The sequence below is a fragment of the Stenella coeruleoalba genome (assembly GCF_951394435.1).
Source record: "Stenella coeruleoalba genome assembly, chromosome: 6".
NCBI lineage: Eukaryota > Metazoa > Chordata > Mammalia > Artiodactyla > Delphinidae > Stenella > Stenella coeruleoalba.
This window is the reverse complement of record NC_137151.1, coordinates 32491675-32504152: the sequence shown is the minus strand read 5'-3', so window position 1 is coordinate 32504152 and position 12478 is coordinate 32491675.

The window sequence follows — 12478 nt, the reverse complement described above, 5'->3', positions numbered from 1 at the left end:
TGGAGAAAAGGAACCCTCTCCCACTATTGTTGGGAATATAAATTGATACAGTCATTATGGAGAACAATATGGAATTTCTTAAGAAACTAACAATAGAATTACCATATGATACAGCAATCCCAGTACTGGACATATACCCAGACAAAACCATAAATCAAAAAGAGTCATTCACCGCAATGTTCATTGCATCACTATTTACAATATCGAGGTAATGGAAGCAACCTAAATGCCCACAGACAGACGAATGCATAAAGCTGTGGTACATATATAAAATGGAATATTACTAAGCCATGAAAAGGAATGAAATTGGGTCATTTGTAGAGACGTCGATGGATCTAGAGACTGTCATACAGAGTGAAGTAAGTCAGAAAGAGAAAAACAAATCTTGTATATTCATGCATATATGTGGAACCTAGAAAAACTGTACAGATTAACCATTTTGCAAGGCATAAATAGAGCAACAGATGTAGACAACAAACGTATGGACAACAAGGGGGGAAAGCTGTTGGGGGGTGGTGGTGGGAGGAGTTGAGAGACTGGGATTGGCATGTATACATTTATATGTATAAAATAGATAACCAATAAGAACCTGCTGTATAAAAATATAAAATAAAATTCAAAATTAAAAAGAAATAAAATTTAAAAAATAAAACAGAAAAAACAATTATTCCCTGCACATACATGTATTTATATGAATAAATTATTTCCATGCTTATATCTGTAAATACAAAAAAGAGGAATAAAATCTACCTTGAACCAAAAACGAAAAAGAGAAAAAAAAACACAGAACCCACCAGTTACACAGAGGAAAACCGTATCAGGGCACTTGCTCCAGTTGTAAACAATTCTGAAGTTGGTCAGTGGTGGGGAATCGTCTCCCATTCAGCCAGCAGCCCCCACGCAACAAGCGTCCTCATTGCAAAGCTGGGGCACCGTGCCGAGGCATCTGTGAGTAAACGTGAGCTGAGCCCCAGGCCAGTTGCTGCTGAACTATTCCCACCCGTCCCAGGTAAAACACCTGAATATATACAAGGACTTGAAAGCCTAGAGGAAGGGCCATAGAGCCACACGAGTGACAGCATGCCGGCCGACTTGGTGCCTGCAGCCAGCCAGGATGGTCCTGGCCCTGGGTGCTCTTCTGGAAGATTTCCATTTCCCTGCCTGAGATACCCGTCCTGTCCCTGCCCCCACTGCTTTTTTCCTTCCTCACCTCTGCCCAGGGAGAAATTCCAGCAGCAGGTATGGGTGACACATCCTCTTCTTTAGCAGGTGGCAGCCTGGCAACTGCTGCAGAAAGTCCAGCAGAGCCCCACTCACACTGGGCCACCCACAAAGCCGTGGCCTCTCACTCCCTCCCACCAGCCCAGCCCCGAGACTGCTGACAGGGCAGAGAAAATGGCGTCAGGCACGGCTGCAGGGGCTCTTGCTGCCTGGAGTGGTATTTATATTGATCTCAACCCAGGCACACCTGGGGAGGGCTGGCCGGCACGGTAAGGCTGCCCAGGTCAGCCAATCATCACCCCTCAGGGGCTCACAGTTGCAGAAAATGGAACTTGCTGAACCGGCCAGGTCCAAGGAACAGGTGTGGGCTCCTGAGAGTCAGGATAGACAAGGGGCTGCAGCTTTGGCTTGTTTTCTAATCATTTTATCTGGCCCATGAGTGGGAGACAACTTCAAGAAAACCCTCTCCTAATGAGAGGAACCCAGGAGTCAGGGAGAGGAGGGGTGGGTGGTGGTTGGAGACAGAGGCCTGGTGCCCCGGGTGCAGTGGAAGTCTCTGGAAGACCAGGTGGAGGGAGGCCTCACGGAGTGATGCCCAGGGTCACAGACCTGTCGCAGCTGCTGTTTGTTAGTTCAAGTCCTGCTCTGAGGTGCTCTGTGTCAGCTCTGAGCGACAGGTGAGCTGGGGGTGCTCTGCAATGAGGGCTATGTGCACGGTTCCTGTGTGCCCAGCCCTGCCACGGTACCTGCAAGGGTAGCTCTGTATCCTGGGAGGGGCCTGACCACGAGAGCCCCGTGGGCTGGGGTGGGGGTGGGGTACCTGCCCAGGTGAGCTCCATATTCTGGGATTGGTCTGACCACGAGAGCCCCATGGGCTGCTGGGGACCTGGTAAAGGATGTCAGGACAGTCAGTGAAGCCACCGAGGATATACCTCCAGTTGCTCCTAATTCCTACACCCTGCTGGTCATTCTACCAACCACCAGGACATGGTATTCTGTATTAGTCTTCAATGATGCCTTCTTTTGTATTCCATTAGTCCCAGAGTCACAAGAAATTTTGGCTTGTGAGTGGCAGGACTCAACATACAACTAAAACAATACTTCCGGGCCGTCTGGCCCCAAGGGTGCAAAAATTCCCACACCATCTTTGGGGAAAGCTTAGCTAAAGACCTAAAAGTTCTACCTCTGGAAAAGGAAACCCTCCTTCAATATGCAGACGACATTCTGATCACCAGCCCTACTAAGGAGGCCTCTGAACTACCAAGCCAATAAAGGATAGAAGTTGTCCAAGAAAAAGCTCAAATATCACAGACTGCGGTGACCTGCCTGGGCTTCATTCTCACAGAAGGTCAGAGAAGCCCATCCCAGGAAAGGGAAGAAACCATTTTCAGCCTTACCCCTTTCTAAAACTAGAAGACAGCTTAGGGGTTCCTGGGGAGGCCAGGGTTTGCTGCTTCTGGATCCCTAACTACAGTCTACTAGCTGGGCCTCTATATGAAACACTGAAAGGAAAAGATGATGATCCTTTTGAATAGAATCCAGAAGTGGCCTTTCAAGAATGGAAAGAGCAGTCAATTCAGACCCTTGCCCTGGAACTCCCTAATTTAGCTAAACCCTTTGACCTTTACATTCCCGGTGAAAGGTGAATCGCCATTGGAGAATTAGTGCAAAAACTGGGACCACTTGAAATGGAACAATGCAAGAATGCCATCCAGGTAGGATAAACTACGGTCACTAAGGGGCTTGGCCCACTGCCACATCTGGCCAAGATACTGGCGGTATCTAAAAACCTGGAAATCAGCAGCCCAAAAGGCCACCTCCCTCCTAAGGGAAAAGGACCCCACGTGGTGATCCTAACCACCAACCATGCCCTGAAGTTGCAGGGTTCGCTCCGTGGGCACACCGACCTCGAGTGAGGAGGCCCTCCAACTCCAACATCCAGAGAGATAACCGGGGGCAACAGGGCACCATGACGACTCGTGTGAACATCACTTGACCTGGAGTTTCTCTCATAAAACAACAAGAGTGTGTCCCAAAAGAGTAGACTACTGCTTGCAGGACTTACTGCACCCAGAGGGGAGCTAATAATCTTGGCGGGGGAACAGTATACCACACTGTCACCATAGAAAAGCCTACAGACACTGTGATGATGGTGGCCAATAAGACCGGCTGGACTCCTGTTTACTTCAAAAGGCTGTTGACTCAGTAGCCATCATGGTCCTTGATCACCACTGACCCTGGACTGTCTGGGAGTTGAGCGGGCAGGGCTCTGACACCTGGTGCTGTTTGTACGTTAATTCAGGGGCCTAATTGAAGAAAGCGCAGACTACTGGTCAGAGCATCTAGGCTGGCAGAGACGGTCAGCCTAAGGTGGCCGAACAAATGTGGGGCGGGGTGAAACCGGCCCCCACAGCGTCTCTGCACATCTCTTTCCTGGACCCTTAAAGGTCATTAGAATCTATAACACTTCCAATGCTGGTGCTCAGGTGGACGAGCAGGGAGGCAGGGGTCCTGGGGACAATCAACGTCACCGGGAGGCTGCTGGGGAGAAGCTCTGACCCTCGCCCCAGGGTATGAGGGCTCCCAACTCAGCACTCAGCAGTTACAGAAGAAGGGTCTGCACCCTCAGCACTCCAAGAATGAGGAACGGGACAAAAGGCAGAGGAGGGTTTTGTCCCCAGCAAAGCCCATTAAAAATCCCTGGGAGATAAAAATAGAATCTGGGCAATAAAGTCAAGTCTAACCTTTTTTATCCTTTGTGCTTTGTCTAATTTCACGTGCTCCTAGGGTCCCGCATGCAGAGGTTCCACACCCGGCACTTCAGACCAGATTTCCTAGTGCAGAATGGCTGGGTCGACACCTCAGCTCCTGGGGCCCAGTGCAGACTCCACGATATAGAGCCTGAGCTACAGCCAACCCGGCCCTCGAGAGCTCCGCCGCCTCCCTCCCTCCCACTGACTCTGACAGGATCTCTACACAGCAGCCCAGCCCACAGCCCACGGGGTAGTGCATGCTCTCACCTCTCCATTCTCTGATCAAAATATAAAGTTTCCTTTGCTTGTGAACCAAACTCAGTCTCGATCTGTTGGCCCCAATGACACTGGGCAGGGGGACACTTGTTGGGGTCCACTCTGGAGGATCAGTAACAGAAATTGAGACTATTGTAACCTCAATGAACAGATGTGTGAGCCAAACTGTAGTTAACATAGAACAGTGTATAAGGCTCGGGTAAAATAAGATGTTTTTAACACTTCCATTTGATATTTCCATCACTTTTTATAAGCAAGTTCAGTGAAAAGGTTTGTCTTATTTGTCAGGTCAATATTAGAGAAACGAAGTGATTTCTTTCCAAGGATGTACAGCTAATAATCTTGGTTAAACCTTCAATCTTGTTTTAAATGCTTTTCCATTGAAAATGATACCTCTCTTTCAGCTCCCCCATTTCTGAGAAGTATAAAATCTTATAATTTATTATTACCAAAGGGGAAAGGTGGGAGGAGGGATAAATTAACAGTTTGGAATGAACACATACACACTGCTATGTATAAAATAGATCATCAACAAGGAACTACTGTATAGCACAGGGAACTACACTCAACATTTTGCAATAACCTATAAGGGGAAATAATCTGAAAAAGAATAGATATTTTTATTGACATCATCTATCAATGACAGTTAAAGTGTAGCCTAAGGGAAGCTGGTGGTGAGTGCTTCTGACCCTGAAGACTTCAATCATCTAAAGTTTGGACTCTGCCTACTTCCCAAGGCCCTTAACGAACATATGTGTAGCTGTAGCTTAAAAACTTCCCCAGTTTGGGTTTCGGGGAGACACTGATTTTGAAAAAGCCCTGGTGTTCTCCTTACATGAATGGGACTCTTCCTACTGCTAAAACATGTCTGTCACACCCAGAGGATGGTATACCGTCTGATCGGGAAGAGTTTGGAAAAGGCATCTCATCTCCTCATCTCCTGGTGCTGGGGTTCACCCCTCCAGCGTCTTTACTAACAGTCTCCCCACTTGGAGATGTCAGCACTGTCAACATCCTGTTGCGTACAGTTTGGAATTTGTCCAGAGGATGAAGCGGAAGGATGAGGAACAATGAGAGACAAGTCCTAGGTGTTCAGACAGGCACATGTCACTCTAATTTCCAATCAGGAAGACGAATTGACCAAAGGCTAGGGTTGCCCATGGAAACAGTATAGGGCTTGAGGAAATCCCACTGCTTTGTGGCCAGTTCCCATAAACACGAGTTGAACAATGGAACTCAGGGGCAGTAAAATTCACAAAACTGCAGAGTTGAAAATATCCATCACTGAAAAATGTCTTGAGGAAAGTCAGAGAAAAGGACTTGTAAGCAAGGGAGAATGGCAGGAAAGGGATTTGAGGAGGTAGAAAGGACTCGCCATTAAGCACAAGAAAAGGAGCTGAACATTGCCAACATTGCAGTTGGCCAAAAAGGGTGTATGCGTTCTTTTCTGTATATATTCAAGAAAAGGGCATACACTTTTTTAGCCAACCAAACAGGTGGGCACTGGAAGTCAATACTACAAAAGATATCACTTCGCATCAGTCAGAAGAGCCATCCTCATAAAGCGTAAACAACAGAAATGCAGGACAGGGCAACGAGAAGAGGGAGCCCTGTGAGACTTATAGTGGAAATGTATATTGCCAACGGCCATTCTGGAGAAGTGTATTGTGTTTACTAAAGCATCTAAAAAATGAGCTACAGAGCATAGGGCACTTGCACTCATGGGCGTATATCTTGGGAAAAACAAAAATCGAGAGGACACAGGCACCCCAATGTTTACCCCCTCTCTGTTTAAAAGATCCTCGACTAGGATATAACTCAAATGTCTCTGGAGGGAAAAAATGGATAGAGATGTGGTACTTAGGTAGAGTGGAATATTATTCAGCCTGGAAATCAATGAAATATGGCCAGTTGTAACAACTCCGGAGGAGTTACGTATGATCATTCTAAGTGACAGAATTCAAAAAGAAAAAGACACATATCATAAGATATCACTTAAAGGTGGAATCCAAAATGGTTACACATGAAATAAATTACAAAACAAAAACATAGTCAAATATGTAGAAAACACGCATAAGGCTGCTAAACGGGAAAAGTGGGGAGGGGTGAGGCATCATCCAGGAGGTTGAAATTAGCAAAGATACCATTCCAAATACCAAACTGATAATCAACAAGGCCTACACGGTAGCTAAAAGAACTGCACTCAGCACACTCAAGTCACCGGAAAAGAATATATACGACTGGTAAGAATCTGAAAAAGAATTTATTGATGTCTCTCTGTACGTGAATCAAGTGGATGTACAGCAGCAAGAAACAGAGCTTTGAAAATCAGCTGTAACTAATATAGTAATAAATTGAAAAAAATAAACGACAGAGAGACAGAGAAAACCTCTTACAACTTTTCCTCAGGGACGGTGATGCAACATGGATTGAACACATCTAGACCCACAGCAGGATGAGACATAAGGCTGGAAACTGTTTGCGCTAAGAGAAATGTGAGGTTGGGTGAGGAAATGCACACCCTTTAAAGTAATACTACCTGGTACCCATTCAATGGGTCCCAAATCTGCAGGTTCAAGGGATCTTCCTACAGCTAAAACATGCATGGAAAACCCAGAGGACTGTACACCATGTGATCGGGAGATGTGTCTAAAATGCACCTCATTTATCCTCTCCTGGTGCTCCTGTTCACCATTCCAGCCACGCTACTTAGAATCTCCCCACTTGGAGAATCAGCACATTTAAACTTCTGTTTCACACATTTTGCAAATTGTGAGGAGGATGAACGGGAAGAGGGGGAACCAATGAGAGAAGAGTTGTTGGGGTTTGGACGGGCACATATCACTCTAATTTCCCATTAAGAATAAGAATTAAAGAAAGGCTCAGCCTGCCTCGCCGGAGCCAAAATAGGGCCTGAAGCAATCCTGCGGGTTTGAGGCCAGCTCACAAAAGAGCAACTTAAAAAATGGAGCTCAGGGTCACTGCAATTCACAAACCTGCAGAGTTATAAATGAAAACTAACGTCCAAAAATATGTTGAGGTAAGGCAAAGAAGAGGATCTGAATGCAAGACAGAATTGCAAGAAACAGATTTCAAGAGATAGATTGGACTCGTCTTTAACGCACATGAAAAGCGGCAGAATTTCGACAATGATGCAGTTGGCCCAAAAGGGCGTATGCGTTTTTTCCTGATTATATCCAGGAAAAAACGCATACACACTTTATGGGCAACGAAGCAAGCAAGCAATGCAAATGTGCACAACAAAGAAGTCTCACTTCCCCCCGGTCAAAAGGGCCATCCTAAAAAATTGTAAAAACCAGAAATGCAGGACAGGCCATGGAGAACAGGGAGCCTTTATACGCTGATGGGCAGTGTGTGAACTGCCGAGAGCCACTCTGGAGAAGTGTATGGTGGTTCCTAAATCATCTAAAAAACAGAGCTACAGAGCATAGGACACTTCCAATCATGGGAGTATATCTAGGGAAGTCTAAAAATCAACAAGACACAAGCACACCACAGTTTAGGGCTACTCTGTTTACAAGAACCTCAACTTCAGTACACCTTAAATACCCCAGGAAAGAGAACAATGGATAAAGAAGATGTGGTACTTATGTACAATGGAATATCTCTTCACCATGAAATCAATGTAATAAGGCTAGTAGAAGGATAAAGAGTGGATTTAGGTCCAATAATACTACTTGAAATAAGTCAAACAGAAAAAGAAACATATCATAAGATATCACTTATAGAGGGAGGGTAAATATGGCTGCACAAGAAATGAATTACAGAACAGAACAGTGTCTCACATTTAGAAAACACACTTATGTCAGCTTAAGGGGAAAGGAGAGGTGGGGTGATGCATAAAACCAGAGTTTGAAATTAGCACAGATACCGTTCAATAAACCAAATAGGTATTAGACAAGATCTACACCTTGCTCAATGAACAGGCCTCAACACACCCTATACACCGCAGAGAAATATATCTGAGGAATAAGAATCTTAAAACCCATGTATTGATATATCTCCATAAGGGAATCAAGTGTGTGCAGAGCGGCACAAACACAGCAGTGAAAAGGAGCTAAACCCCATTATAGAAATAAATTTTAAAAACAAAACGCTGAAACAATGAAAGAGAGAAAAATTCTTACAAAATTCGCTCAGGGGCTGTGATGCAACCTGGATTGACCACATATAAACCCACAGCTGGATAAGACATAAGGCTGGACACTTGGGGCTGACAGGATTGGTGAGCTTTGGTGAGCAACTGCCGAAAGTTTAATGCAATACTTCATGCTACTCATTCCAAGGGTCCCAACACTCCAGGTTGAAGGGAATCTTCCTACAGCTAAACCATGCTTGGGAAACCCAGCGACTGGTATACCATAAGATTGGGAAAGGTTTCTAAAACGCACCTCATTTTTCCTCTCCTGGGGCTCCGGATCGACATTCCAGCCGCTTTACTAACAACATCCCCACATGGAGTCAATGCCTTTAAGTTCTGGTATCGCACAGTCTGCAGTTAGTGCAGAGGATGAATGGGAATAGGGGGAACCAGTGAGAAACTAGCTGTAGCGGTTTCAATGGGCACATGTCACTCTAATATCACATCAGTAAGAAGAATTAACCAAAGGCACAGCAAGGTGCCCCAGAAGAAAAATAGGGCTTCAAGGAATCCTGTGGTTATGGGGCAAGACCACAAAAATAAGAGCTAAAAAATGGAGCTAAGGGCCACTGCAATTCAAAAACCTGCAGAGTTATAAAGGCCAACTATTTTTAAAAAATATATTGAGGTAAGGCTATGAAGAGGCATTGAAAGCAAGGCAGAATTGCAGGAAACCGATTTCAGGAGGTAGACTGGAATTGCATTGAAAGCATATGAAGAGAGTCAGAAACTCGACAATGATGCACTTGGCCAAAAAGGGCGTATGCGTTTTTTCCTAAATATATTCAGGAAAAAACGCATATGCACTTTCTGGTCAACCAAGCAAGCTTGCAAAGGAAATCTGCACTACAATGAAGTCTCACTTCCACCTGGTCAAAAGGGCCATCTGAAAAAAGTGTAAAATCCAGAAAGGCAGGACAGGCCATGGAGAACTGGGAGCCTTGTTATGCTGATGGGCGGGATGTAAATTGCCAACAGACACTCGGGAGAAGTGTATGGTGTTTCCTGAAACATCTAAAAAACAAAGCAACAGAACCGAGGGCACTTCCACTTATGGTCCTATAGCTTAGGGAAATTAAAATCAAAAAGACACAGCCACCCCAAAGTTTGGAACGGCTCTGTTTACAAGAACCTCGTTTACAGTACAAGTTCAACATCGCAGAAAGTGAAAAATGGATAAAGAAGTTGTGGTATTTACTTACAAAGCAATATCACTCAGCAATGAAATCTGTGTCATCAGGCCCTTAGCAGCACAATGAGTGGATTCAGGTATGATGATTCTAACTGAAATAAGTCACACAGAAAAAGAAACATCATAAGATATCAGTAATACACGGAATGTAAACTTGGCTACACAGGAACTGAATTACAGAACAGAACAGGGACTCAAATTTAGAAAACCAACTTATGCTTGCTTAAGGGGAAAGGTGAGTTGGGGTGCTGCATAAAACCAGAGATTGAAATGAGCACAGATAAAGTTCCTTAAGTCAAATATGGAATAGACAAGAGCTACTCCTTGCTCAACGAAATGGACTCAACACCGCATATTAAACTCCTAAGAATGTACCTGACTAGTAAGTATCTTAAAACCTAGGGATTGCTATGTCTCCGAAAGAGAATCAAGCATGTGTACAGGGGCATAAACGCAGCAGTGATAGGATTGGAGAGGTTCGGTGAGCAAATGAAGACCCTTTGAAGTCATATTGCATGGTACCCATTCCACGGGTTTCAACTACCCAGGTTTTAGGTATTCTTCCTTCAGCTAAAACATGCATGTGGAACCCAAGTATGATCAACCATGTGAACGGGAGACGTGTTCAAATATGTCTCCGTTTTCCTCCCCTGGTACTCGGGTGCAACATTCCAGACGCTTTACTAACACTCTCCCGACTTGGAGAGTCAGTCCCTTTAACCTCCTGTTTGGCCCAGTTTGCAATTTCTGCGGAAGATGAACAGGAATAGCGAGAACCAATGAGAGGCTAGCTGGAGGTGTCTGGACGGGCAAATTTAACTCTCATTTCCCACCAGTAAGAGGAATTAACCAAAGGCTCAGCATGCCAGGCCAGAACCAGATTAGGGCCTGAAGCCATCCTGCGGTGTTGCGGCCAGCTCACAAGAAAGCGAGTTGAAGAAAGGAGCTCAGGGGCACTGTAATTCACAAACCTGCAGAGTTATAAATGACAGCTATCGTCCAAAAATAGACTGAAGTAAGGCTGCCAAGAGGACTTGAAAGCGGGGCAGAATTGCAGGAAACCGATTTCAGGAGGTAGACTGGAATTGCATTGAAAGCATAGGAAAAGAGGCAGAACGTCCACAATGATGCACTTGGCCAAAAAGGGCGTATGCGTTTTTTCCTGAATATATTCAGGAAAAAACGCATACGCCCTTTTTGGCCAACCAAGCAAGCTTGCAAAGGAAATCTGCACTACAATGAAGTCTCACTTCCCCCCGGTCAAAAGGGCCATCTGAAAAAAGTGTAAAATCCAGAAAGGCAGGACAGGCCATGGAGAACTGGGAGCCTTGTTATGCTGATGGGCGGGATGTAAATTGCCAACTACCACTGGAGAGAAGTGTATGGTGTTTCCTGAAACATCTAAAAAACAAAGCAACAGAGCCTAGGGCACTTCCACTTATGGTCCTATAGCTTAGGGAAATTAAAACCAAAAAGACACAGCCACCCCAAAGTTTGGAACGGCTCTGTTTACAAGAACCTCGTTTACAGTACAAGTTCAACATCGCAGAAAGTGAAAAATGGATAAAGAAGTTGTGGTATTTACTTACAAAGCAATATCACTCAGCAATGAAATCTGTGTCATCAGGCCCTTAGCAGCACAATGAGTGGATTCAGGTATGATGATTCTAACTGAAATAAGTCACACAGAAAAAGAAACGTCATAAGGTATCAGTAATACACGGAATGTAAACTTGGCTACACAGGAACTGAATTACAGAACAGAACAGGGTCTCAAATTTAGAAAACCAACTTATGCTTGCTTAAGGGGAAAGGTGAGTTGGGGTGCTGCATAAAACCAGAGATTGAAATGAGCACAGATAAAGTTCCTTAAGTCAAATATGGAATAGACAAGAGCTACTCCTTGCTCAATGAAATGGACTCAACACCGCATATTAAACGCCTAAGAATGTACCTGACTAGTAAGTATCTTAAAACCTATGGATTGCTATGTCTCTGAAAGAGAATCAAGCATGTGTACAGGGGCATAAACGCAGCAGTGATAGGATTGGAGAGGTTCGGTGAGCAAATGAAGACCCTTTGAAGTCATATTGCATGGTACCCATTACACGGGTCTTAACTCTCCAGGTTTAAGTTATTCTTCCTTCAGCTAAAACATGCATGAGGAACCCAAGTATGATCAACCATGTGAACGGGAGACGTGTTCAAATATGTCTCAGTTTTCCTCCCCTGGTACTCGGGTGCAACATTCCAGACGCTTTACTAACACTCTCCCCACTTGGAGAGTCAGCGCCTTTAACCTCCTGTTTGGCCCAGTTTGCAATTTCTGCGGAAGATGAACAGGAATAGCGAGAACCAATGAGAGACTAGCTGGAGGTGTCTGCACGGGCAAATTTAACTCTCATTTCCCACCAAGAAGAGGAAATAACCAACGGCTCAGCGTGCCGTGCCGGAACCAGATTAGGGCCTGAAGCCATCCTGCGGTGTTGCGGTCAGGTCACAAGAAAGCGAGTTGAAGAAAGGAGCTCAGGGGCACTGTAATTCACAAACCTGCAGAGTTATAAATGACAGCTATCGTCCAAAAATAGACTGAAGTAAGGCTGCCAAGAGGACTTGAAAGCGGGGCAGAATTGCAGGAAACCGATTTCAGGAGGTAGACTGGAATTGCATTGAAAGCATAGGAAAAGAGGCAGAACGTCCACAATGATGCACTTGGCCAAAAAGGGCGTATGCGTTTTTTCCTGAATATATTCAGGAAAAAACGCATACGCCCTTTTTGGCCAACCAAGCAAGCTTGCAAAGGAAATCTGCACTACAATGAAGTCTCACTTCCCCCCGGTCAAAAGGGCCATCTGAAAAAAGTGTAAAATCCAG